The sequence below is a fragment of the Sturnira hondurensis genome, unplaced genomic scaffold (assembly GCF_014824575.4).
Source record: "Sturnira hondurensis isolate 20B ecotype Veracruz unplaced genomic scaffold, ASM1482457v3 Scaffold0008196, whole genome shotgun sequence".
NCBI classification, from domain to species: Eukaryota; Metazoa; Chordata; class Mammalia; order Chiroptera; family Phyllostomidae; genus Sturnira; species Sturnira hondurensis.
The window spans coordinates 28,647,030-28,674,450 of record NW_028080827.1 but is presented as its reverse complement, the minus strand read 5'-3'; the positions used below and the strand labels follow the sequence as shown (position 1 = coordinate 28,674,450).

The 27,421-nt window shown below is 41.8% G+C and overlaps 2 long non-coding RNA genes across 2 annotated transcripts; one reads left to right on the top strand and one right to left on the bottom strand.

Moving 5' to 3' along the window:
- On the top strand, positions 1–7,445 carry LOC118992542 (uncharacterized). The gene is made up of 3 exons (XR_005067645.1): positions 1–80; positions 5,115–5,123; positions 7,435–7,445. It is a non-coding gene; the product is annotated as an uncharacterized LOC118992542 (long non-coding RNA).
- Positions 6–27,067, bottom strand: LOC118992541 (uncharacterized). The gene is made up of 4 exons (XR_005067644.1): positions 27,056–27,067; positions 13,830–13,837; positions 1,173–1,176; positions 6–103 (listed from the first exon to the last, which is right to left on the bottom strand). It is a non-coding gene; the product is annotated as an uncharacterized LOC118992541 (long non-coding RNA).
- Between the last annotated feature and the right edge of the window lie 354 nt (positions 27,068–27,421).

Sequence of the window (27,421 nt, the reverse complement as noted above, 5' to 3'; positions counted from 1 at the left end):
TGATGCCGAACTTAGTGCGGACACCCGATCGGCATAGCGCACTACAGCCCAGAACTCCTGGGCTCAAGCGATCCTCCAGAGTCAGCCTCCTGAGTAGCTGGGACTACGGGCGTGCGCCACCACGCCTGGCAGTAGTACCCAGTAATAGTAGACACAACAACTCAATAAGAAATCCCCTTAAGTAGATATAATACCAATACTTCATGGTTAGGAAACTAAGGTCCCTATAGAGTGAGATGATTATAGAAAAATCACTTACATTCAGTTTGAACTCTAAAGGAAAATCACCTTACTACATCATCTAGAAATAGTTTTCCCAATAACGTGATAGATGAATAGCACATACACCCTTTACATAAACGTTTCCAAATTCTGGGGGACTAGTCTGCATGGGTCTCTCCCACTTCTGCATGTCCCGTGAGCAAGGCATCAATTGCTCTTTGTTCTGTGCTTCTTTCAAGGGTATTTGTAAAGCAAACAGCTTTGGAAAATGGAGTGTCTCCCTCTGACGCAAAGGCAGGCATGCTCATTGCCTACTATAAAAAATCTGGGTTCCCTAAAATCAGGGTTCCTGCCCTGAAATGCAATGAACTATGTGCAGTCTTCCCGTTGGGACCGGCTGTCACACCCATGCAGCCTGGGCACCAGAAGAGCTGATGCCAATACACTGACGCTCGTGCTGCTTCCTACATCCTGATAACAGAGTCTTTTCTCACGTTTTGGCCAGTGCCCCTGACATCGTGCCAGGCTAACTTTTTCAATTTCAAGTAGGGTAAATCTTAGACGCTTCACAGTTCTTCTTCTTTTCTTTGAATCCTCACCTAAGGATATGTTTTACTGATTTTAGAGGCAGAATGGGAAGGTTAGGGAGGGGAGAGAGAGAAACATCAGTTAGTTGCCTCCCACTGGCACCCTGATTGGGGATCGAACTAGCAAGCTAGGCATGTTCCCTGACTGGGAACTGAACCCTCAAAACCTTTGGCTATATATGACAACGCTCCAACCAAATGAGCCACCTGGCCAGGGTGACCCTTCACCGTTCTTGATGAAAATACCTTTATCACAGTTTTAGTTTTTTTATTAGTTGATTTTTATTCTAGCTTAATCCAAGTGCTTGTGAGGTGAGATCAACAATGACAACTGAAAGAAGTAGGTGACTTGACCAAGGTCACAGAGCTAGTACCAAGCCGAGTCTAAAATGCTGGACTCATGACTTCTAGCCTTCTGCCTCTCTCTTCAGGCACTGCCCCTTGGTTAAACAACCCAGACAGAGACTATGAGAGGAGAACATGTCTTTATCAGGATAGTTAGACACTCTATCATGCAAAAGGAATGCTTCCTACGGGGACTTGAAAAAAGTCATCCCTAAGCCATTTCCTTTGCTAGCTTTTCTATGTAAAGGTCAACAGACTGCACTTTTTCAGGGGTATTTTCATAGCAAATTCAAGTTCATGAATTGCCCAATGATGTGCAGCATGTGCGAAGGAAAGCAGAGTGGAGGCTACTTGGCCAACAAGCCTTGGAATGGATGTGCTAAGCTGGTACCTAGGAAGGAGCTTGGTTACGTTGGACCCGAGGTGATGATGCTCACAGGATGGTAACCGAGGTACTGTGCAGGGGAGGCTAGATCGTGTTGGGGATGAATGATGGCAGGGGTGCAAAACTGGGAAGTAAATGCAATTTCACTAAAAAACTAGTTCCTTTTTTCAAATATCATATGATCTCACTTACGAATGGAATCTAATGAACACAATAAACGAATGATCAAAATAGAACTAGAGGCACAGAAACATGGAGCAGACTGACAGCTGTTAGAGGGGAGGGGGAAGTGGTGACTGGTGGAAAGAAGGTGAAGGAATTGGTCAAAGAACATGTATGGATGACCCATGGCCACTGACAACAGTGTGGGAGGGGCTGTGGGACTCGGGGGCAGGCTGGGTGGAGAGGAGCAAAGGGAAGAAAATTAGGACCCTGTAATAGCATACACAAATATTTAAATTAAAAATACATTAGAAAAAAAAACCTATTTCTTAATAAGCTATTCAATACCTTTTGGTCAATGAAAGAAAATCTTAAGATCTTAGAAGTGAAAACAGGCACATTAGACAATCACAAAGAGCAGACAAAGGCAGCGAGAGATTGGGATGGATTCTCAAAAACAAAGACTGTTTGATCTAGAGTCCTGTCAGGAAACTTGGCTTTGTGTTGAACATTGCTCCTACTTAGGTATCAGAGTTCTGGTCAATAAAATACATGCCTATTCTTTACTTTGCTCAGAGTACTCATGTGCCAGCCACAGTCCTTGGGATGACACAGAGTCCTTTTTTAGTTAGGTTTAATGTCATCAGGCAGCTACACGGTCAAGCCTGAGCAGACACAGAGAACAAAATGGTACCAAATGCCTCTGTCCTTAAATAGCTTATAGTCCAGTGAGAGAGACAAATATATGAACAAATAAATCACAGCAGAGTCAAAAATGTACAATGATTAGGAGGCGCACGAGTGGGTCATCAGAGTAATGAAAGAGATGTGGTAGATGGTGATACAAAGATTCACAGAAAAAGTAATAGCTAGGTCACTGGAGACCCTTTGGTTTGTTCTTTTACTGTGACCAGAAATGGTCTGGTTGTCCTGTTAACAGAAGGACAACCTCTTTTAAAAAGAGGATACCTCTTCCATTCCACCTCATGGAGGAAATAATTTAAAGGCCATGGTAAGCTCTTTGCCTCTCTGGGATCCAGAGGGTGTCAGACTTACTGAGTGATTATGCGATAAGAGAGTATGCACCTGGACGATTTGGTTCCTTTTTTATTAATTTTAATTTTCATTTTCTGATTTAATCTTCACTGTATTTTTTCCATTACCATTTAGTCCTCCTATACCCCACTCCCCCGAGCAATCACCACACTGTTGTCCATGTCCATGAATTCTTTTTCCTTTTTGCCCAATCCCTCCACCCCACAACCTCCCTCCCCCCAGCTGCCATCCTGCTCTCCATCTGTGGGCCTGTCCCCATTTTCTTTGTTAGTTCACTTTGTTCATTAGAGTCTACATATGAGTGAAGTCATATGGTATTTGTCTTTCTCTGACTGGCTTATTTCACTTAGCACAATGCTCTCCAGGTCCAACCCTACTGTTGCAAAGGGTAAAATTTTCTTCTTTTTTACCCTTTGGGTAGTATTTTTTTACCCATGATGGGTAGTATTTCATGATGTAAATGCCCCATAGTTGTTTTATCCACGCATCTATTGATGGACACTTGGGCTGCTTCTGTATCTTGGTGATTTCAAATAAAGCTGCAATGAACACAGGGGTGCTTATGCTCTTTCAAATTAGTGTTTTGTGTTCCTTTGGATATAATCCCAGAAGTCAGACAGCTGGGTCAAAAGGCAGATTCATTTTTAACTTTTTGAGATATCACCATACTGCTTTCCACAGGGGCTGCACCAGTCTGCATTCCCACCAACAGTGCAGAAGCGTTCCTCTTTCTCCGCATCCTGGCCAGCACTTATTTGTTGATTTATTGATGATAGCCATTTTGACAGGTGGGGGATAATATCTCATTGTGGTTTTAATTTGCATCTTTTCATATATCTATTGGCCCTCTGTATGTCTTCTTTGGGGAAGTGTCTGTTCAGGTCCTTTGCCCATTTTTTAATTGGGTTGTTTATTTTTTTTGGCATTGAGTATTAAAGTTCTTTATTAATTTTAGGCATTACTCCTTACAGATGTATTGGTGAAGATGTCCTCCCAGTCTCCAGATTGTCTTTTTATTTTGTTGATGATTTCCTTTGTTGTGCAAAATCTTTTTAGTTCGATATAGTCCCATTTATTCATTTTTTCATTTGTTTTCCTTGCCTAGGGAGATATATCTGATAAAATATTGTTATTAGCAACGTCCAAGATTTGCTGCCTATGTTTCCTTCTATAATTTTTATGGTTTCAAGCACATATAATTATTTTAAAATAGTTTATTAAATAAATGGTGTTGGGAAAATTGGACAGACACATGCAGAAAAATGAAGCTAGATCACCTTCTTGCACCATATACAAGGATAAATTCAAAATGGATCAAAGACTTAAATGCTAGACCCAAAACCATAAAAATCATAGAAGAAAACAATGTGCTTCTTGATTGTGTCATAACTATGCTGAGGGCCATTCATTCAGGTTTGAGTTGAGTTTAACACATTAGCCACCAGAGACTTGGTGACAGGGAAGAAGCTTCAACATCTTTCAGACCCAGATGACAAATGCTATTTGGAACACATAACACACAACATAGGAGTCACTGGCTGTTCTTGCTATTTTAGTCATTCTAATTCCATCTACTAGATTCTTTGTGATAATGCTTAGTATTTTCATAGTATTCTTTCCTCTTATTTTTAGGAGCATCCTCTGAGCAAAATGCTGAGGTACTCGGACTTCACATTTTCAGAGTTCTTTTATGTTTTCCTAACAACTTCAGTTATCTCAAAAACATTATTGTTTTTTCTTCAACTTCCTTCATTGTTCTTACCAAAATAGAGGGTCTGTGCATTTAGTGTTTAAAGATCAACTTGGTCTCCTGGGAGCTTAAGGCTAACAGGGCATGAGCAGGCAAGGTATTCCAAGCAGAGGAAACAGAATGCACATAAACACAAGGAAGCTTAAAAGAACAAGACCTCCAATGTTGCTGAAGAGTCATGTGCAAAGGCAGGAGGAGGAAAGAGCAGGAAGTGGGGCAAGAGAGTGGGGCAGGGATCAGTGCTGAGGTCAGATGGGTTCAAAGGCAGCCAAGTTCACCCCTTCAGGAGCTTTCTCCTCTGCCTTTTTATAACAAGAAGTGGCTCTGTGTCTTTCCCTGCTTTCATTCTCTCTTTTCATAAGCTAGGCTAAAAGGTAGAGAAGCTTCCTTCATTTCGGTAGAACTCCCAGCTTGCTATGGGTGTCAGAGTTGAAAGACAGAGATAGAGGTGACTTCAGCAGCCAAAGTCCTTCTCCTGTCCCCAGGGACAGTTCCACTGCTGTCAGCCTTTCAGTAAATTTAGCTCTGAGGAGTGAGCTATTGACACAGTGTGTGCAGGGGTCAGGGAGAATATTACAATGGGGAAGATTTGAATGTATCTACCAAGTGGAAGAGAGTGGAAGATTCTTTTAAAAAATTTTTTAAATTTAATTTTTTTATTGTTGTTCTATTACAGTTGTCCCAATTTCCCCCCTGTTGTAATAGTTCTGCCACTGTATGATAAAATAGTGGTGAAACTATCATAAAATAGTTCCATCACAGGGATCCTTCGTGCCATTTTTTCACAGTTGTTTTCCTCCCTTTCTTACTTCGTTCTAACCATTAATCACCACTCACCTGTTTTCCATCTACACTATTTTGTCGTTTCAAGAATGCTATATTAATGGAATCATATAGCATGCATACTTTTGAGATTTGTTTTTCTCATGCAGCCTAATGCGATTCATCTAAGTTTCTGTGTTTATCCGTAGTTTGTTTGTTTTACGGCTAAGTAGTATCCCATGTGCAGATACAGCCCAATCTAACCTGCCCATCTGTTGGAGGCGTTTGGTTTGGTTCTGGGCGTTGGCTGTTACAAAAGAGGCTGAGCACTTGTGTACAGGTTTGGGGTGAGCCTAAGTTTTAATCTTTCTGGATAATTGCTTGAAGGTAAAATTGCTTAGTCATATGGTAAGGATGTATGCAGTTTTTTTTAAGTTGTTTTTTTAAAAGTTTTTTTATTTATTTCTCTTTAGAGGGGAAGGGAAGGAGAGAAGGAGAGAAGTACCAATGTATGGTTGCCTCTCGTGAGTTCCCTGCTGGGAACCGGCCTGCAACCCAGGCATGTGCCCTGGCTGGGAATCAAAAACCACAATTGTGTGCTTCGCAGGCCTGCGCTCAATCCACTGAGCTATGGCAGCCAGGGCTAGGATGTATGTAGTTTTCTAAGGAACTGCTTTATTGCAGATACATGTCTGCTCAATATTTTGCTTAATCTTTCTAGTATTGCACTCTGTAAGAACAAAATTGCACTGTTTGTAGTCTTCTGGGACTTAACGTTTTCACTCAGCATTAGATTTCCAAAACTTCTTCATGCTCTTGCATGTACCTATAAATCATCCATTTTCACTACTATATAAATATTCCATTTTGTGACTGTGTCACGTTATCCAGTCCATGGTTAACGTGGGACAAGTTGCATTATTTTGTGAACGAAGTGTGTTATTTTATGAATAAAGTTGTTTAGGTGCAAAGTTTCTTTGGGCATATTCCTAGACATGGGGTTGCTGAGTGTTAAGGGATTTGAATGGTCAGCTCTCAGATAAAAGGCTGTATTAATTTCCAAGGGCTGCAGTAACAAACGACCATAAATTTACTGGCTTAAAACAACAGTTTTTGAGGCCAGATGTCTGAAATCAAGATGTCAGCAGGGTTGGTTTCTTCTAGAAGCTCTGAGGAAAAGTCAGTTCCATGCCTCTCTTCCAACTTCTGGTCGCTGCCAGAAGTCCTTGGCATTCTGTGGCTCATAGACTCATCACTTTGATCCCTGCCTTCATCTTCGCATGGTGTTCTGCTCTGTGAGTGTTGGGAATTTTTTACAGAACAAAACCTAGAGGTGTTGGAAAGGGTATGATCCAGAAACAGGCGAGTGGTGATGGAGTAGGATACTTTGCACAGTGTACCATGGTTTACAAAACATTCGCATTGTCTCAAATGACCCTTAGATCCATACCATGTAATAGAAATTATCTTAACATCTAAGATTGAAAGCTAGAACATTTCCAGAGCTGGGGCTGAATCCCAGGTTGTCAGAGCCTAAATCAAAAATTTTTCCCCAAGACCTGAGTTGGATAACTTCCATGCACATGAAACTTAGATCTGTCCTGCTGGATTTTTATCTGGATATTTTGATGCATAAAATATATGGTAATATTAACCGTATAAAGCCGACTTTGCCCATTTCTCCCCTTGGGTTATAAATCTAATATTCTTTTGACTCTATTTGCTGACAATTCTGAAAGCAACTGTACTGTGTTCAGTTTAAATTGAACCCGGCAGGGACTTGAAACCAAGACCACACCAGGGATGACATCGAGCCTTAGCCAGCTGAGCTTTCCTGCTGCTGGGCCTTGCTGTTCTCAGATTTTCCATGGATGGCACTTCTAAATTCGTCTTACAGCTATTGCCAAACTCATGACTCATTTTGAACTCCCCGAGTTTTGTGGCCAGGTAGGTGAGGAGCAAACCCAGTTGCCAATCTTGTGTAATTTCTCAAGTTTCCACCAAAACAACACCAGCCTTTAAGCGATGAGGTTCCACTGTGCACTGGATTTTTGCCACTACTACTTAGACTATGTTATTTTTTAACATATTTTTTGCATAACACTGTAGATCACAGCACATGATTTCAAATATGCAAATTGCAGTGAATCTAGCAAAATATTGAGACACTTCTGAAGTCTGTATAGAAAAACCTCTCGGTTTCTCCCACCGTAGACATACGTACGTCTGTGATCACGACGCGACACGAGAAGTACTAGGAGGTTTTCTGATCTAGTTCCGGGTCTAGGCAGTCATTGCTTTGAAATAGAAGGAGTGACGGAAAAGGATGCTCTGTTCACTCATTTACTTTTACTTGACAGAAAGCAGAGCAGAATTATTCACAGTGGCGAAGACATGGAAACAACTACAGTGTCCTTCGATAAATGATTGGCTAATCTATACAGCAAGATCGTTTATACAATGAGATACTATGCAGCCATAAGAAAAAGTGAAATACTTCCATTTGCAATAGCACGGATGGATCTTAAGAATATAAGACTACGAGAAGTAATTCAGACAGAACCACATGGTTTCACTCATATGCGGGATATGAACCTGAAGACAGCAGTGAACAAACAAGAGAAACAAACTCATAAACACAGACAACAGTATGGTGGTTACCAGACAAAAGGGGGGAGGGTAGTAAAGGGTAAAGGGGGTCAAATATATGGTGATGAAAGAAGATTTGACTTTGGGCGGTGGGCACACAATGCAGTACATAGATTACATATCACAGAAATTTTCACTTGAAACCTACATAATCTTATTAACCAATGTCACCCCTATCAATTTAATTAAATAATAAATAAAATAAATATACTAGGGTTAATAAACAATTATAAATCCAGTAAATGCAAATAAAAATAAAGCAGAGAAACTTCTGTTAATAGAGCATATAACATGTTATCTTAAGAATAACTAAAATTTTTCTATTATTAACCATGGCATCAGATGCAGCCCAGGGACAGGTTCTTTTCCTCCTTTTGTTCTGTAAACCAGTGGTCCCCAAACTTTTTGGCACCAGGGGCCAGTTTTGTGGAAGACAATTTTCCATGGACTGGGGGCGGGGGGTGACGGCTTTATAGCCTGCCACCAGATGCAGCTTAATTGTCACGTGCCACTCACTGATAGGGCTTTGCTGTGAGTCTGCAGGCAGTTGAGTTATTACGGTCTCTGTGCAGTCCGTCCTCTCTGCGAATTGTAATCTGTACTTGCAGCTGTTCCCCAGCGCTAGCATCATTATCTCAGCTCCACCTCAGATCACCAGGCTTTGGACACTTAACGAGGAGCGTGCCACCTAGAACCCCTCCCATGTACCATTCACCGTNCAGCTTAATCGTCACGTGCCACTCACTGGTAGGGCTTTGATATGAGTCTGCAGGCAGTTGAGTTATTATGGTCTCTGTGCAGTCCGTCCTCTCTGCGAATTGTAATCTGTACTTGCAGCTGTTCCCCAGCGCTAGCATCATTATCTCAGCTCCACCTCAGATCACCAGGCTTTGGACACTTAACGAGGAGCGTGCCACCTAGAACCCCTCCCATGTACCATTCACCGTAGGGTTCATGCTCCAAGAAAGATCTAATGCCACCACTGATCTGACAGGACGCAGAGCTAAGGAACTGTGGGGAGCAGCTGTAAATGCAGATGAAGCTTTGCACGCTTCCCAGCTGCTCACCTCTTGCTGTGTGGCCCCATTTCTAAGAGGCCACGGACTGGCCCCTGGCAGCGGCGGTAGGCAGGGGGCCCCTATCTTAGTACCTCTACATTTTTTTCCAATGGGGCTTAAAAGGGACAGAAAGCCAAAGCTTGTGTCCAAGTTTATCTTAAAGCTGGTTAATCATTTTATAAATTTAAATAATGTATTTATACTTTTATTTGTGGTCCCATCAATGTAGTCAGTATTTTAAACCTTCTCTATATAAATGGGACATTGCTACACCTATTTTCCTGACTTTCCCTCTCTATTTTCACCTGCTGGAAGTGATGCCTTTACATTGGTACTGTGTAGGTCAAAAATTTTATATTATATTACAAGTACCCCCAGATGTTAACATCATTCAGGAAGGAAAAATCAAGAAGCAAAAGATCAGTGAAGTGGAGACAAGACTCTTTGTCGGTAACCTCCAGCTGTTTCTCCTACATGTTCCTGTTTGCTGTTTCTTTTGCCCATTGCCTGGTGATTTTCGATTCGCCCGTCAGGTTTGAGCTGAACTGCATTTCTTCAAGATGGCCATTTCTGACTCCCAGTCTTAATTTGGACTCCACTCTCACAGGAACCTGTTGTCCTGTGGAGCACCTACCGATGCACATTAGATTATGTGTTTGTTTGAGCTCTGTCCCGTCCACTAAACCATAAACTCCACAGCAACAGGGATTCTGCCTATTTTGTTCCCCACTGTAAACCTAGTGCCTAGCTGAGTGTTTGGCACCCAACAAATATGTCCCAAATGAGTGAACTGAGTGCTTTTAAACTGACGCTTGAAATATTAATGGGACTTACTAGCTTGGCAGGGGGCTAAGGTTGAAAACATTATGACTGGTGTATCATCACTTATTGGCCATTGTCTCATGGTCATACAGTTTGGGAAGAATGGCCTCTCTTCCCAGGACATACTAAGCCATGTTCTCAATCCCATACCCCTCATCTCATACAGCATACTGCTGGTGACAGTTATCTGTAGGGAGCCCATGACCTAAAGTGGCCCAACCAAGTTGAAAGGAAGTTTTGTTTTACAGTTGTGGGGAAAGACATCTACCCTTTCTTTGGTCAGATATGAAAAGAGGAACCATGTTGCCACATGGCACGGCAGTCATCTCATACCTTTCAAGATTTATAGAAAATATTTTAATTAAAGATTTTATTTATTTATTTTTAGGCAGACGAGAAGGGAGAAAGAAAGAGAGGGAAAGAAACATCGATGTGTGGTCGCCTCTCATGTGCCCCACACCACAGACCAGCCTGCAACCCAGGCATGTGCCCTGACTGGGAATCTAATTGGTGACCCTTTGTTTCACAGGCCTGAGCTCAATCCACTGAGCCATGCCAGCCAGGGTAGAATTTTTTCATGTGTAATATAAATCTATTCTGTGAAATTTTTCTTATTGATTTTGGTTGTAGAGAAGTTTCAGCTATTGCCAATATTTTGTGCACCACTCTTTTTAAAAAATTATTTTAAATTGTAGCGGGCATACAATGTTATTGTAGTTTCAGGTATACAGTGTAGTGATTCAACACTTACATACCTTACAAAGTGATCACCATGTAAGTCCAGTAGCACGTGTGGCTCTCACAGCGATTTCTCAACTGAGGTGGTGGCAGAGGTTCCTCGGAGCTGAGAGACCTGATTTCTAAAAGAGCATCTTTGGATAATGAAGTCCCCCAAAGAAGATGGCAGGAGACAGATATGGTACAAAGGTTTCAAGTGCCTGTGACCAAGGCTGGCCCTGAAGAACAGAACAGTAACAGAAAGATCACTGAATCCAAAGCCCAGAGAGCCTATTTCACCTCTCATCTTGAACATTAACTATCTGAGTAACTTTAGGCAAGTAGCTTAAAACCTCCAGATTTTAATTTGCTCACAGAACACGAGAGAATTATTCAGCATGATGTGTAAGATTCCTTCCAGGTATGAAGATGCTCCTAGTCCATGATTTCATGCTGCCCATCTGCTGGGGCTTCACTCAATCACAGTCTTCTCTCTAGTTCCAGGCGGACTGACAAATAGAGGTAAGAATAAGAAACCAAAGGGACTTCCGCCAAGATGGAGGCGTATGTGGAAACACTGTGCCTTCTACCACAACCAAGTTTGAATACAACAAAGGTTTAGTAAACAAAGATGCAGCCAAAGAACAGAAAATTGAACTATACAGAAGTCCAACAACAATGAACTGTTCAACCGGGACCAGTAAGAGGGGCAGAGCCAGCAGCAGAGCAGGGTCGGGCAGGAAGGATACCCCGACCCAGGTGACCCAGGCACACAGGCATCCGGGGTAGCATCACGGATCCAGTGAGGGTGCGGGGCAGGCTGACCACAGTTGCACATTCACACGCGTAGATAAACCAGCAAAGGAGTGAGCACTGAGACGGATTGAGCAGGCCCCAGAGAGCGAACCCAGTGAGTGTGCAAGGAAGCGGACTGACAGCGGGCGCACATTCGCGTGCAGTGGGACGGACCACGTGGTCCACTGCTTGGTCCATGGTGGTGGCAGGAGGCAGCAGAGGGGGCCTGCCATTGCTTTCCTTTGGCCCCGCCCCCACATACAGCATCGCAACCCAGCGACTGAGTGGCCTGGCCCTGGTGAACACCTAGCCCTCTGCTCCTCATATGTAACAGGTGTGAACAGTCCAAAATATGGCTCAAGAAGAACTCAAAGCCCCAGAGCCGATAACTCTAAGCGACCAGGAAATAGTGAACCTCTCAGATGCACAATTCAAGACACTGGTGATCAGGATGCTCACAGAACTGGTTGATTTTAGCCGTAAATTAGAGGAACATATGAAGGCTAAACTAATTGAAATGAAGGGAAATGCACAGGAAACCAACAGTGATGGAAAGGAAACTGGGACTCAAATCAATGGAGTGGACCAGAAGGAAGAACAAAACATCCAACCAGAAAAGAATGTAGAAACAAGAATTCAAAAAATTGAGGAGAGGCTCCAGGACATCTTTAAATGTTCCAACATCTGAATTATAGGGGTACCAGAAGGGGGAAAGAAACAGCCATGAGTGGAAAACGTATTTGAACAAATAATAAAGGAGAACTTCCCCAGTCTGGCAAAGGAAATAGACTTCCAGGAAATCCAGGAAGCTCAGAGAGTGCCAAAGAAGTTGGACCCAAGAAGGAACACACCAAGGCACATCATAATTACATTAGCCAAGACCAAAATGAAGGAGAGAATCCTAGAAGCAGCAAGGGATAAGGGGACAGTCACCTACAAAGGAGTACCCATCAGACTGTCAGCGGATTTCTCAAAAGAGACCTTACAGGCAAGAAGGGGCTGGAAAGAAGTATTCCAAGTCATGAAATCCAAAGACCTACAGCCAAGATTGCTCTATCCAGCAAAGCTTTCATTTAGAATGGAAGGACAGATAAAGTGCTTCTCAGATAAGATCAAATTCAAGCCCTTATTATATGAAATGTTAAAGGGACTTATCTAAGAAAAAGAAGATAAAAACTATAAACAGTGAAAGGATAGCAAACTCACAGTTATCAAGAACCACACCTAAAACAAAAGCAAACCAAAAGGACAGCTAGATCAGGAGTGGAACCATAGAAATGAAGAACACATGGATGGTTAGCAACAGGGGAGTGGGAGGGGGAGAAGGGGGGAGAAGGTACAGGAAATAGCATAGACAGTAGGTAGAAAATAGATAGGGGGAGGGCAAGAATAGTAGGGGAAATATAGAATCTAAAGAACTTGAGACATGTGGTCATAAACTAAAGAGGGGGATCGTGGGGGAGGCGGTGTGCAGGATAGAGGGGAATGAAGGGGGGGAGATAGAACAACTGTAATGGTATAATCAATAAAATATATCAAAAAAAAAAAAAAGAAACCAAAGCAACAGCTGATTGCTGGGAAAGCTGAGCTGGACAATGTGGCTTGGACTAGGGACCAAGACACCTTCCTCAGTCCTTGTGCGTTGCACTGCATTTACCAGCCCAGTCCTGGCGAAGCAGCTGGGAAAGTGTTGGCCTTTACCTACAGGGACAGGCCTTCCTCAGCAGGCTTCAGAGTGGAGAAGGGGTGAGCAGAGGCAGGTGCAGAGAAGCCGTCTCTCACTAGAGAGAAAGAGAGAGGCTGCATGTAGGCCGTGGTTGCTGACACGTGGACCCTGGCTTATAAGGGCTGGTCTGCTCACTAGGCTTGGTCACTCTTCCTCCTTGGGAAGAATGAACAGAGGAAAGGAAGACAAAAGGTTTCTTTCCAACACCACCAATTTAGTGGAAGAGTCTCTTATCACATGAGCCAAGAACTTGGGGAAAAGAAGAAAATGTTTCCTCTATGATATATTGAATAACATCCCAAAAGCAATAGTTTTAAGTTATATGTATCTATACATTTGTACGTAATATATGGAGAGATACAAAGGGCTAACATAAAAAAAGTTCCCTGAATGATGACAGAGTTCCAAGAACATTTTCCCATAGTTTTCTAAATGTTCCATTTGTAAGCTGGAATCAAGCCACAATTATGAGGTTTCTAAGCAACATCACCAGAGACAGTGAACAGGGCTTGCATCATTTTAAAATAAAATAAACAGACCTCCTGCCACCTTAGTTCTACCCAGGTCAGTTAAGGTGTCCTTCTACTTAAGATGACCAAATTAGGTGCTGTTAGCAACGACAACAAGCATGACAAAAACCAGGCTGCAAGCCAGTGAGAAAAGTACAGCATGTCTGCTGTAGCTTTCTGGCCACCACCTCTCCCACACAGTGTTTGGTGAAGCTGACACCTTTGCTCCTCTTGGTTCTGGGATGTTGGTAGGGGGACCCTGGAAAGCAACTAGGCAAATGGACCACACATCCTAGAACAAGAGCAGCTAGCTCTGAATATCAGGGGTGCCGTGTGGGGCCTGACGTGCTCATAGAAGTGGTCAGGCACCTTCCTGCAGACAATGGAGGGACATCAGCCAAGTTCTGTTTTCCCTTCAAACTTCTTCCCGACTGAGAGTAGAAAAGTCCACCATCTGATGCTAACTCATATGGGGTTAAAACCTGTACTATACCTATTACATAATCTTCCTTCTATAAAAAGGAATTTAATTCTATTATCAGGAAGTTAATACTAAGGCAGGAAAATAGGCTGACTCTAATTATTTTATAACACGTTCTCAGCTTTTAATATAAACTTATATATATTGCCTTCTCTAGCTAATGCTGAGGTAACCTTAATATTCTATTCATTAAGCATTTCAGTTAATTGTGTTTTTTTCTAAAAAAAAAAAATTGGCAGCTTTCCCAAGTACCAGGAGGGGAGCATACCTCAACTTTAGTAAAGAAAAACTATTTACACTTTGGTTCTGAAATCAATTTATTCCCATCTGCTGGCAATATTTCTTTTATTCCACTTGGCACGGTTGCGATGCGTGCGCAAACTATTCACTTCTGGGACACTGGGAGGTCTCAGGAGACTGAGCAGCCGGCTGCTGAGGGAAAGCTGGTGGTGCTGAATTTAGATGTGTCACTTAATTTTCTGAGTTTTTAATTTCATTTCTCACATAGGCAAATCATCATCAAATATCTTTGTTGCAGTTCAGTTTGTCCTCTCCTCAATGCAATTATCTTATAGTCACATGGAGTCCCTCTCCCAGACCAGGCCCTGTTGCAGTATTTAATTAATGAGGTCATTGGCAAGACATGCCCTGGCTGGGCTGCAGCATTTTCTGTTAGATTCTAAGTTCCCCAGAGGACACAGATTGGGTTTGGACCCAGTACTTGGGGTTGATTTCCTACTCTTTTTTATTTTGATAGCTCTTACATTTACTTATTTATACCTGTATCAGGAAAACAAAGAGGCCCCACAGCCACTGGCAGAAATTTGCGGAAGTGTAATGTATTGAGGTAGTTATGCTTGCCTCCTGAGTTTTCCCCTTGCGGATGTGCTAAGATTGCCTGGGCCCACTGGGAGTCCTCCCTTCCCTCGGAAAGCACAGCACTAGAAGCCTTTCCTCTCTTTCGCGAGACTGCGAGCCCATTGATCAGATGACACTGGGTGTCTGGAGAGAGTGAAGAGAGAGAGAAGGTTCTGAAGAGAGCGAGGGGGAGACATACAGGACAAATTCCTGGGGACTGAGAAGCCCTGAGGGTTGGGGGTCCTGCACACCCCTCTCTGCCCACCCGTGAGATGGAGTTACAAAGGGGATTGGTATCTGGCTTCTAGGAAGTGCTCCTGGGAAGTGGCCACACATGGGCATGGCTGTGTGGTGTGCCCAGGGAGGCAGGCCACAGGTGGCACATCACTCCACACGGTCGCAACTGGTTGTGAAGAAGGTAGAGAGAGCAGGATCTTCCTGCAGGTCCCTTTTCACTCTTGGCCCTGGCTCTTATTCCCCACCCACTCCCATTCTGTGGAGAGCCTTCCACTAACCGAAATCTTACTCTGAAGGCCAGGTTCAAGTGTTACCTTCTCTGCTAAGCCGGCTCCGTTCACTCTGGCCCACTTACTCTGCTCATCCTCGGAACTCTCCCACACTCACAGATGGCCCCGCACAGACAAGCACTTGATGACCCATATCCTAAAGTCTTCTCTTATTCGTTCAGCCCACAGCCGCTGAACTCCTGTTGTATGTGCCAGGCTCTGTTCTAGGCACTGGGGAGAGTACTGTGAGCAGAGGGGGACCCTGCCCTCTAAGTGCTCCCATTCTAGCAGGGAGGAGACAGAATTACAGTGCTCGCCCTTTGACATGTGTCGGGCTCTCGTCCCAATCTAATTGTAGGTTATGAGAAGAGAACAGTCTCAGAACACTGGAGGGTGCACGGCTCTCGCTCCACAATTCTTCTCCGCAGGAGGAGTGGTCCAGCACAAAGTCCCCAGAAGATACTGGAGTATCTGGGCTCTCTAGGTCTTTCAGAAAGAATGATCCACAGGTGTCAGGCAGGATCCTATAAACCCCGATCTCAGGTGCAGGGAGATCTGATTTTTTCTACCCTAAAATTTGTATTTCACTACTATTATTGGTAAAGACATATGCATGTAAACATTGACTCGGTGTGTTTCTTTGACTGTAGAGTTGAGTTCAGAATCCTCCGAGAGTGTAATGAAAAGGCTAGTGGTGATTCCCAAGGTGCTTCATGCACAAGGCGTGCCTCTCCTGCACCAGTCTGCATGGGTCCAGTTGACTAAAAGAACTTTTATACTCAAGAATCAGGAGCTGGCAGATGTATTTGCAGCTAAATCTCTTCCCAGGCCTAAGTGAGACGTCGGTTTGAAAATTTGGCTTTCCGGCCAATAGAAAGATAAAACACGGAAGTAAAGCAACTTACGAGTGGGTGGTCTTTTTCCAAATTACTGGTATTGTCAAAAATTACTCCCCCACAATACTGAAAGCCAAATATGTCCCTAGAGAAAGGGGTCTTGGGCCTACGTGGAATAGTGGCGAGAGAAAAACAGATGGACAGTTTCTAAGAAAAGCAGTGACCTTACGTTTGGTATGAGAATCCTTTGGTTCTATCATCACATCTGAGCCATTCTTCCCGTTGATGACTATCCTCTTGTGAGCAAGAAATCTCAACTATGGAATCAAGAATAATCTTATTTATTTCTCTCACAATGGTGTGGCAATAGTAAAGAGAAGTCTAGAAGAAGCAGGGGAGTGAAAAAGATATTTATAATCATTAAGATGGTAAAGAAATAATTATGAGTCTCAAATAGACCCTAGAGGGATACCAGATGTTACGAGCAAGTGAGAGAAAGCCTGGCTGGGTACGCATGTGAAATTAGATCTATTCTTGCCAGTGCTACCCCTGGCAACCAAGATTTCAAAGAGGAAAATGAGGGCTGTCAAAGCTCCACTTGCAAGTTGGCATGTAATATTTTGATTAAAAAAAGAGGAGGGGAGGGAGAGGGAGCTAATGTATAAAAGGACTCTCTTTCCCTTTGTACCTGCAATTTATGTACAGAAAGTTTTCTATGAAGGAAATAAAGCTAGGATTGACTTCCCATTCTAAAAAAGTCAATTGCTTGAGGATAGGTACAGAATATGAGGTTTTTATCCTCTTTTGGAAAGCTGACCCAGGACAAACTACGTCCTTCAGTCACAATGACACGCCAGATAAAAGGACCCTAGAAAAATGACAAGGACAGCAGTCTTTGGTAAATTTCATTCCAGCCTTATTTAATAAGTGGTGCTTGCTGGCCACATTTTGGGGTCCTCAAGTTTCCATTTGCTATACAGTGATTAAGCCCTGTCAGAGGACTCGTGGGGCCCCCCATTGTTCAGAGTGGTCCCCTGTCGGGTGTTCTTAGTTTTTCTCTGTGAAGTGATTATTTGCCTTGAAGAGGTCCACTTTTCAGAGTGTACCTCAAGTGATAGATATTCTTGAAAATTTTGTCCCTTGATTGGAACAGAACTGGAGGGAGGGTATTCTGGGTGCTTTTTAAGCAGGAGGAGCCATGGGGCTGATACAGCGGGTGGAGCAGAGCCCCGGAAATGCAGGTATTTGGGAATGTGTCACCCCTGCCCAGGCGAAATAACTCTAGGTTTTCTTGGAAGAGCTTGTCACGCTTCTTTCTCTGCCGAGTGGTGAGATGATTTCATGATCTTCATAGGTTCCCCACAGATGTGGCGTCCCTTTCAGCCAAAAGCCATCATTTAATTTACTGTGCTAATAACTGAGAACTAATTTCCAAAAATTGAACTGGACAATAAAAATTAGAATAAGAACAGTTGATAGTAACTAAAAACAATACGAGTCACAGAGCACAGACATAAATTAAGTTTTCTGAATAGTATTTGGAGACCTAAAACACAAAACAAACACACTTGGTTTGCTTGGGGGAAAAGAGGAGTAAAAAGCAAATTTTGCATTGCTACAATTTCTCGTTACTAGGAAACGCTGGAGGGAGTTCAACCAACTTGGGGTTGCTAACGAGCCACAAATAGGTGAATTCCAAGACAGTCTGCTTAGGAGCAGAATTTACTGTCTCCGGGCCATACTATAAACCGCTTGTTTCTATGAGCTGCTTGTTGACGGCAGCAAAGGATTAACCAATAAAAACCAGCTGGGCAAACAATCCAATCCAGTTGTGACAATCGCATGTTTGTCGTCTGCAAAAGGCACGGGCTTGAATCATGCGGGCTCAATGGCCACCATGTTCTTCAGTTCTGCACATGCAGCAAGGACAGCTGTGGCTTTACAACCCCCTGAAACCCCCCCCAAACACCATGCAAACTAAAGAGTGCCCCTTCCCATCCCAGCACCCAAGAAAAAATCCCAGAGAATTATAGTGTGTGTGAGATAATCAACTTTGTTTGTATATGAGGGGGGATGCCTCCTTCAAAAAAAGGGAATTTATTTATAAAATATCGCGTATTGATTCTTACATGTTTAAATTTCGGTCACCTTGAAAGTACTGTTCATTTGACGCAACGTACCTACTGAGACATCTTTTCCACTGCTCAAAATAGTTTTGGAACTCATCGATTGTGATGTCTTTTAATTTGGCTTCTGGTTTTTGTTTCATCTTTTCACAGAAGCAAAATGTTTCCCTTTGAGGACTTTTTCATCCAGGGAAGCAAGACACTCGGGGGAGATCCAGTGAATAGGGAGGGTGGGGCACAGGGGTCATGCAATTTTTGGTTAAAAACTGCTGAACACTCAGTGTGGTGTGGGCAGGTGTGCGTGTAAAGCACCCATCATGAAATGGGCAAACACATTGAAAGAGTCTTCAAAGAAAATTCACTGAAGGTGAATGCAGCCTCTCACAACAACGCCAGCTGGTACACTGATACAGATGGGTTCCTAGAACACTCATCTATGGGGCAGAAGCCTGTACTGTAAGGGGCCTACTCACCAGAGGATATTTCTGGGTTTTCTGGGTCCACTCTCTTGGATTAGTCTGTGCTTCCATATGTTGTGGTTTGGTCCTCAATTTTAAAGTATAACTGAGTTAAAACTGTATATGCCATGTTAATAATTACAGGCAATATGCTTTGTTATAAATGTTGATAAAAACAAGACCGTAACATACCACAACATGATGCCTAAGTTTCCGCATGACTGGGATACATTAAGAACAGGAACTAGAGGAACTTGCTGCAATACCACTTCTTCCCAGAAGCAGCAAGGACTGAGGGGGGTGGGGCGGCTCCATAAATGACTGGTACTGGGTAAATATTGTTTTGCCTTTCGGGATAACCTACATCTGTCTAAATTCTAGATGCCCAGGAGTGTAAAGCAAAGATGTTTATTTTAGTATTCCTCTGTGTCCCGAACAAAGCCACTGTGGACTGACTCACTCACGCCAACGGCACAGAACAGAACTACCATCTAACATTCAGAACATGATAAGATCTGCTTATTAGTCCATAAATATGCTAAGTGAAATGAGGCCACTGCTGAGCTGGATGCAAGCACATGCGAAGTCAGCATGCTGCTGGGACTAACTTCGTGTATATAAATGGATCGAATTGAAGTTATAAGACTTTTTAAATTAAATTGCCCGAGAGTGCTGCAGGTATTCATTTGGGTACTTTGATGGTTGCTCTCAGTTCTTTTTTCAATGAACCAAATTTTCACTTAGTAGAAGCCAGAGGTTTGTTTGTTTTGCTTATTGCCTCTGGCTTTAAACTTTCAGGTTCTCTGAAATGACTCAGGCGCCACCTGGCTTGGGAATAGGGATGGGTAAAGTTTTAGGGGAGAAGCCCCTGACTGATTTTAGCCAGAGCAGCTTTGATCTTTTTCATATAGTGGAGTTTCTTGTAAGGTTTTCTTGTGGGCATAGGGTGGGGATGGGGAAGATTTTCACTGCTTAAAAATATAGCTGAAAATAGTTTGTAGAGAACATTGTGCTTAAAAACCTAACTAAGTAGCTAAAGTAAACCATCAACCTATCGTTCTCAAAATGGGAGTTAATACCTCTTAAGGCCCATGGAAATGAGCCAAAGTTAGCAATGTACAAAGCAAAAGGCACACAGCTAGGCAGACTGGAGTAGGTCTGCCTTACTCCACCTTAGAGCCGTGGTGCTTGGAAAGTAGTTCACGGGTGGGAAACCTCCTCCCATTGTGCAGTGCAAGTCCACATGGAAGTGTTTGTTAACTTCCAGATCACCTCCACATTGAAACTGCCAAAGATGATCTTGTTTGCTGTCTTCTCTGTCAAGGTGACTGCTTCTGGACTGCCTCACCTGGGGTCAGCGGAAACATAACAGAGGACCTGAAGCATTCTTTGAGGCTAAGTTCACCATGGGCTTATGCCAGAATCCAATGGATTTGACCTACAGATTACAACCAAGGTTTATTGCTTTTTAGAAAGGTTTTGTCTTTGCGAGAAGAAATATCAATTTGTACGTTTTGTTCTCAGAATTAAAAAGACTAAGTGTGGGATTGAAAAAGCCACTTTAAAAATGGATCCCTAGCTACTAATGAATTATTCCAGGGCAACAAGTGAGGACACAGTTTTTTTTCAAGTCAAAACTAAAGTAACATCTTTGTTCAATGGGAGATAAAAAGGTACATTCCCTTTTGATCTGTCCCTACAAAGGAGAATGTTAAGTGCTTTACAAATAGACTTGTCCAGTAAATTCCTTTATGGGAACACATCCTAAGAAATATTTAGAGATGAAAAAAGATTTATGTACAGGAATGTTCCGGCTTTGTTTGTAACACGAAAAAATAGAGAACTACTTGAACAGCCAACAAAAGGAATCCAGTTACATGAATTATGTCATATTCACATATTGAAATGTATCTAACCCTTCAATGTCATACTTTTGAAGACAAATGATCTTAGGACATTCTGATATGTTAAGTGAGGGTACATTAAATATTATTATAAAGTTAATTTAGTGTACCCTGGCTGGTGTGGCTCAGTGGATTGAGCACCAGCCTGCAAACCAAAGGGTTGCCAGCTCGATTCCCAGTCAGGGCACATGTGTGGGTTGTGGGCCAGGTCCCCACTGGGGGGTGAACATGAGAGGCAACCACACATTGATGTTTCTCTCCTCTTCCTCCCTTCCCCTCTCTCTAAAAATAAATAGATAAAATCTTTTTTAAAAAAAATCGTTTAGTGTGAATGTTAAGTAAATCCAATTTAACCCCTATATGTATAAAAGTGTATAGGTATAAGAATCAAAAGACAATAAGAAAATGTATCTAAATATTAATAGCATTTCTCTCTGAAGGTTGGAATTAATAATACCTTGAAATTTTTCCCTCTGGACCCTCTTTTATTGCATGCATTCTTTATTAAGAAAATGCATTATTTTTAGAATCAGAAACAAAGCTAATTATGTAGCAAGGTACTGATGAAGGCAGAAGTTGGCATGCTTTTTCCTTGGAGAAAATATTTGGGTAAAAGAAACTTGGAGTCCCTGGGGAGGAGATGGGCAATCTGCCTGAGAAGTCCCAGAGCATCAGGAGGAAGAGAGCCCCAGTTCTGGGTCCCTTCTTCCTGCCTCAGAGTCACCGAAACTGTTGGGTGGGCGGGGCAGCTCTCACTACGACCCAATGACAGCGAAGGAGAATAAACCCTTCACACAGAATCATCACCACGATAAAAAAGCAGCAGCACAAAATGGTTGCCAAAGACTGCTGATGGCTGACTCCAGTGGGGTGAGGACGGGAATCTGTCGTGCCTGACCAGGGAGTTTCTAGCTCTGGCCCTGATGCTTTAGATCAAAAAGCGTGTCTCGGGGACATTGGATAATATCCCCGAAGGGGACCCTGCTAGGGACAGGCATTCTCTGAGAAGGGAATATGCAGATCCAAACCACTTAGCTGAAACCTTAAAAGAAAATGTAGAGCTTATTTTGTACCTCCAAGCTGGTCAAACGGGACCCAACAGTTGTCTTTTTTTTAAATAAAATGATACATTAGCTAAGAGCACATACCAGCAAGATGTTGAGCTATATGTTCTATAAAATGAGATGAAATGGTATATAAAAGTCAAGAATGATTAAGATGATTAAAACCCTCAATAATTATAAATACAAAATCACCAGATTAAAAATACCAAGATTATGTAATACTCATAAAATAAGCTTGAGGAATATTCCAGATAAATACTGTTAATGATTTGTTCTGTATCCTTTGAGATTCTCCACTATACATAGCTGTTTACAATTTGTTTAACTTAAAAATTTACAAGATGTGTATTTGTACATTAACAAATAAGATCTACATCATTGCTTTTAATGATTGTGCAGGATTCCTTTCCACATTCTGATTGTAGTGATCTAACCTGGGGGGTGGCTTTGTGATGGTGAACAGCATTCTGTCTGTAAATAAAAACTTTCCTCTATGTATGTTTTTCCTCTTCTTATAAAAATACAGCAACCAGGGCCATACTCACATTCAGAGTTAAGATAATACATTCTCATGAAGTAAAAGATAATTTTGTGAAGGTCAGCAGGACCCAGGCAGAAGAATATTCTGATTTACTAGACTTGTCTCCCTATGGTAGATAAAAGAGTAGAGCTGACTTTAGCTGGATCTACTCCTGAGTCTTATGGTGAAATACATACCAAAGAGAGATACCGCTGCCCCTCTTCCGTCTGACAGAATAGCTGTGATCTGGGATAGAACATCATCTACTCCAGTAGACAGGGACACTGTCAATGTGAGCTCTGGACACACTGGGGCTGTTGCAGTTAGTATTACCACTATCTTCCCTGGATAGAACCCTGCCTACACGTTTCCTTCTAGATCATTCTAATTTGGAAAGCCTGTGTACTTCTGCAGATGACCTATGACCCAGGAGAAGTAAAATACATCCACTTTGAAGAGAAACATATCCGGATCCACTGAAGTCTTCAATTAGGACAAGGGTGAGAAAGTTGGGGTGGGGGGAGGAATTTCACTGGTAAGAGCTATACTTTATTTTTGTTTTTTACATCCCATAATTAGAACTGGTTTTCTCTTTAAAAATATGGTGGTAAAAAAAGCTTCACACAACTGAACTGTTTAGGTGGCCTAAAGAAATTTAAGCAGGCTGGATGCATCACAATTTATTTACCTATTTTTTTTTATGGATAAACATTTAGTTTATTTCTGGCGTTTGTGTGTGTGTATGTCTCGGCCTGCAAGCATCCTGGTACACAGATCTTGACACATTTGTTTGATTATACCCTCATAATAATTGTCTTAAAATGTAATTGTTGAGTAAGAGTTTGTAAAACCTTAAAGTTTTTGATATACATTGTTGAGTTGTCCTTAGAAAAGATAATTTACTATATATTTCTACAAAAAGTATAAGAGAATGGTTATTTCTTTAATATTGTCCCCAACACTGTGTATTAACATTTTTAAAAAATTGCCTAATCTGAAATGTGAAAAATGACACATTATTGTTTTGCTTTTTGGTCACTTCTGGTAACAACAATCACGACACCATTATCGCTGGTATTTATTCAGGACTCACTGTGTGGCCCATCACTGTGATAATCGCACATCTTCTCTTTTTCCCAGGACAGTGCCGTAAGGTCGACCCCATTAATTCATATATTCATTGGTCATTTACAATTTTTTGTGAATTTCTGTTCCTGTCTTTCACCTATTGGTCTCGGTATGGAAGTGCACCTTGAAATCAGTCTTTCCTTATATCCTTTTTTGGGGGAGGATGTCTTCATTGGTATTTTGTTATTCAAAATTAATCAATAAATCAGAAAGTATAAAAAATACCCTTTGAAACTGAATATGAACAGAAACAAATGAACCTCAATGTATATCAAGGTGCTAACATAATCACACAGAACAAAAATAATTTATCCAAGTGAAGTTTAAATATAGTACTTGATATATATGCCCTTAGTGGAATATATTTCAAAGACAAAAGGAACTGTAAATATGAAATTATTTAGTAGAATTTTTGTTAGTAGAGGTATTATTTGTGCATATTTTAGAATATAAAATAAGGAAATGAGCAAATGAGAAGAGATAAGTAGAAATATCGAGACTGTTGGGAAACAGGCTCTTACGGAGTGATAATGGTGGTACGTGGGCTGGAACAAGGAGAGGAAGAGTTCTGTGGTGTTTCCCTGGGATCAGAAGCACTAGTGTGAAGTTATGATTTCATACATATTAGATTTGTCCTCTAAGCAAACTCTGGATTTGTAAATATGCTCCAACAGGAAGCAGGCTGCACAAACAAGCTCTGTGGTATCCAAGAAATGTTTAGCATCCAATGCCCTGTAGACATGGCCAATGGGGCCCAATGGCAAGGAACTCTCTCTCCTGGCTCCTAGGGGAAGATAGTCATGCCCACCTCTTCAACAAATTCCTCATTTGTCTCTTTCAAGATTCCTAATAGACTAATCTCATTAAGGACATTATAAGTACATTGATTACCCACCTCCACTAAAACAGAGAAGATTGAGAGACCAAGAAACCATTAGGATGAATTCCATCATCTGCTGATTCCCTTGTTCCCTATTCCCCTCCATCTCTGACTCTGCAGGAAGCTCACTCCTAGAGTTCACTCCTTATTACCCTGACCTTACCTGGTAGAATGCCGTATCGAGATCTCATTATGACACCAGCTAGAGGTAATACCTAGTGGGGTGACAGGTGCTGTTTACATGTTGGGCAATGCTATCAAATTGAACATAAGTCATTTGCTTGGGAGGTGAACCCCCTAAACACTGGTTGGGGGGTAGAAATGAGACTGGAAAGTGAAGGAAGAACACGGAGAATGCATTTTCAAGCATGTTAATACAGTGGGCAACTGGCGCTTCATCCCACTGAGAATTGGGAGGCAGCACGGGCCATATCTCAGAGTCATCCTCGCTCTCGTTTACTTTTTAATTCCACAGTTTAATTCCATGTGAGCTACAGAAAACAAAAATAAAGACAAAAATAGAAGAAAATAAAAGAGAATATGAAATGAGAGCTTATAAAATGACTATATTAGCTAAAATGCTCAGTTTTCAACAAAATATGACAGGATATACAAAACAAATAGGAAAGAGTATCCCATACTTCAGACAACTGGTAGACCTAGATGTAGGGTTTAGCAGCCAAAAATGTCAATGTAGCTACTATAAATGTGTCCAATAAGTTCAAAGAAATAATATTCAAAGTATTGGAGGAAAATTTGACAGCAAGATTCAACAAATAGGGGATCTAACTAGAAAAAATATCGAAAAGATCTAAATGAAAATTTTCAACTTGAAAAATGTACTAACAAAAATGAAGAATTCACCAGATAGACTCAATAGCAGATTTGTAATGGTAGGAAGAATAATAAGAGGAAAGCAGATGAAAGAGAAATTAACAGGCCCAGAGTCTTACAAGAAAGCAGTAAAGGATCGATACATGCACAATGGCAGCCCCAGAAGGCGAGGAAGAGAGAAAGTGGCAGAAGAGCATATTCGAGGTGGAGTTCTAGGTTCAGCTCAGCTCTGACATTAAAAGATTGAAGTTGTAGCCCTGGCTGGTGTAGCTCAGTGGATTGAGCACAGGCCTGCGAACCAGAGGATCGCGGTTCGATTCCCAGTCAGGGCACATGCCTGGGTTGTAGTCCAGTTCCCTGCAGGCCAACTCCCAGCAGGGGATGCACAAAAGGCAACCATACATTGATGTTTCTCTCCCTCTCTCCTTCCCCTCTAAAGATAAATAAATAAATAAAATCTTTAAAAAAAAAAAAGATTGAAGTCGTTACTTTCATTCTTACAACATGAAACAATTGAGGAAACTGGAAATTGAGCCTAAGAAAGAATTGAGCCTAAGAAAACTCATAGGCTCACAGTCATTCTCTCTGAGGGGTGGGGAAGCCAGAGGGGGTATTCACCAGCTCCCCACGTTATCATTGCTTCGTGGCTGCTTTCAGGGCCATTCACGCTTTGACACTCTGCCTCGCCTTCTCCACAGCCTACTCCCAAAGTCAGATCAAAGCTCTCAGACTTTTACTACAGAGAAGTAGATATTTGGTAAGGTACTGATAACATCTACCCCCGGGTCATCCATGCTTAGATTTATCAGGTATGTGAGCTGACACATTTCCTATTTTTGTTTAAGAAAATTTCAGTTGAGTTTATATTACTTTTTGCCAACTGAATGCTGACTAATCCATATAGCAGATATATATTGCACACCTATATCTAACCATTATATATCACTGTAAAATTATTGTGAGGAATACCAAGCTGAATAAAATTCAGAACCTATATCAAATATATCAGCTACTATGATTAATAATAGTTCACTTAGTAATAGTTATACTTTGAATTTAGTGGCCATATGGTACTAAAAATAGTTACACTTATTGAGTCTTTCATTTGAGCCAAGATTTTTCATTGTATTACTTTGTTCAATACATATTTTATTTTGCAAGCAAAGACTGAAGTTTCACAATCAGCTGACCTTGAGACGGGGAGATTACTCTGGATAATCAGGGTGGGTACAACCTGTTCATGAGGATCCCATAAGGAGAGTTGGCACTAGAGGGAGAGGTGAAGGATCCAATACTGCTGACCTTGAAAACAGAGGAAGAGGCAGGACTCCAGGAAGGCAGACGATCTCCATAGATCGGAAAAGGCGAGGAAACAGATTCTCCCCTTGCCAACACCCTGACTTTAGCTCAGTGAGACCCCTTTTGAATTATTGACCTCCAGAATTGTAATAATTAGTTTGTGTGGTAATAATTTGTTACAGCAGCTTTAGGAAACCAATCCTTTGTAACAGAGGGGAGGGAGACTGTTTAGAGAATCAGCCTCTCCCAAGGTTCCAGAAAGAATTGCAGTGTTGATATGAGATCACTTAGAAAGGTTCTATGTTACCACTCAGACGCTGAAGAAGCATTGCCTAAGCACACCATGAACAAGAAAGATAGAGAGACGTTTTCATTCAAAGGTAGGACTGTGTTCAGATGTCTATTTGAATGGAAGCTTAGCCTGGTAAGCTCCAGTCTAATCTTGGGTAAAGACTTCCCTTGGGGCTGTTTCCTCCTCACGGTATAATAAATGTTTCTGGACAAATTACTAGGTGTATTTTGCTCTTCCATCTTTTGTGGTGAATCTTAGAGGGTTTAATTCTTTTTCTTATTCATGGAGTACAATAAAAATAAAAATGAATTTGATAGGTTTTACTTAACTCCAGTCCCTTTCTTTTTGAAATCCAATATGATCATTCACCCTTGAACAACACAGGTATTTTGGTGCTGACCCCCTAACTACCATTTTCTCTATCCCCCAACCCCCACGGAAGTTAAAAATCCACATATAACTTTTGAATCCCTCAAAACTGAAGCTGTCCCTCAGTATCCACAGGGGATTAGTTTCAGGACCCTCCACAAATAACGAAAATCAGTGAATGTTCACATCCCCTGTATAAAATAGTGTAGATCATTGCAAGCAGTCTGCCCTCCTTATCCTCGGACTCCCACCCACAAATAGAAAACAGCACAGGGATTTACTGGGGAGAAATTGCATATAAATGAATCTGCACAGTTTATA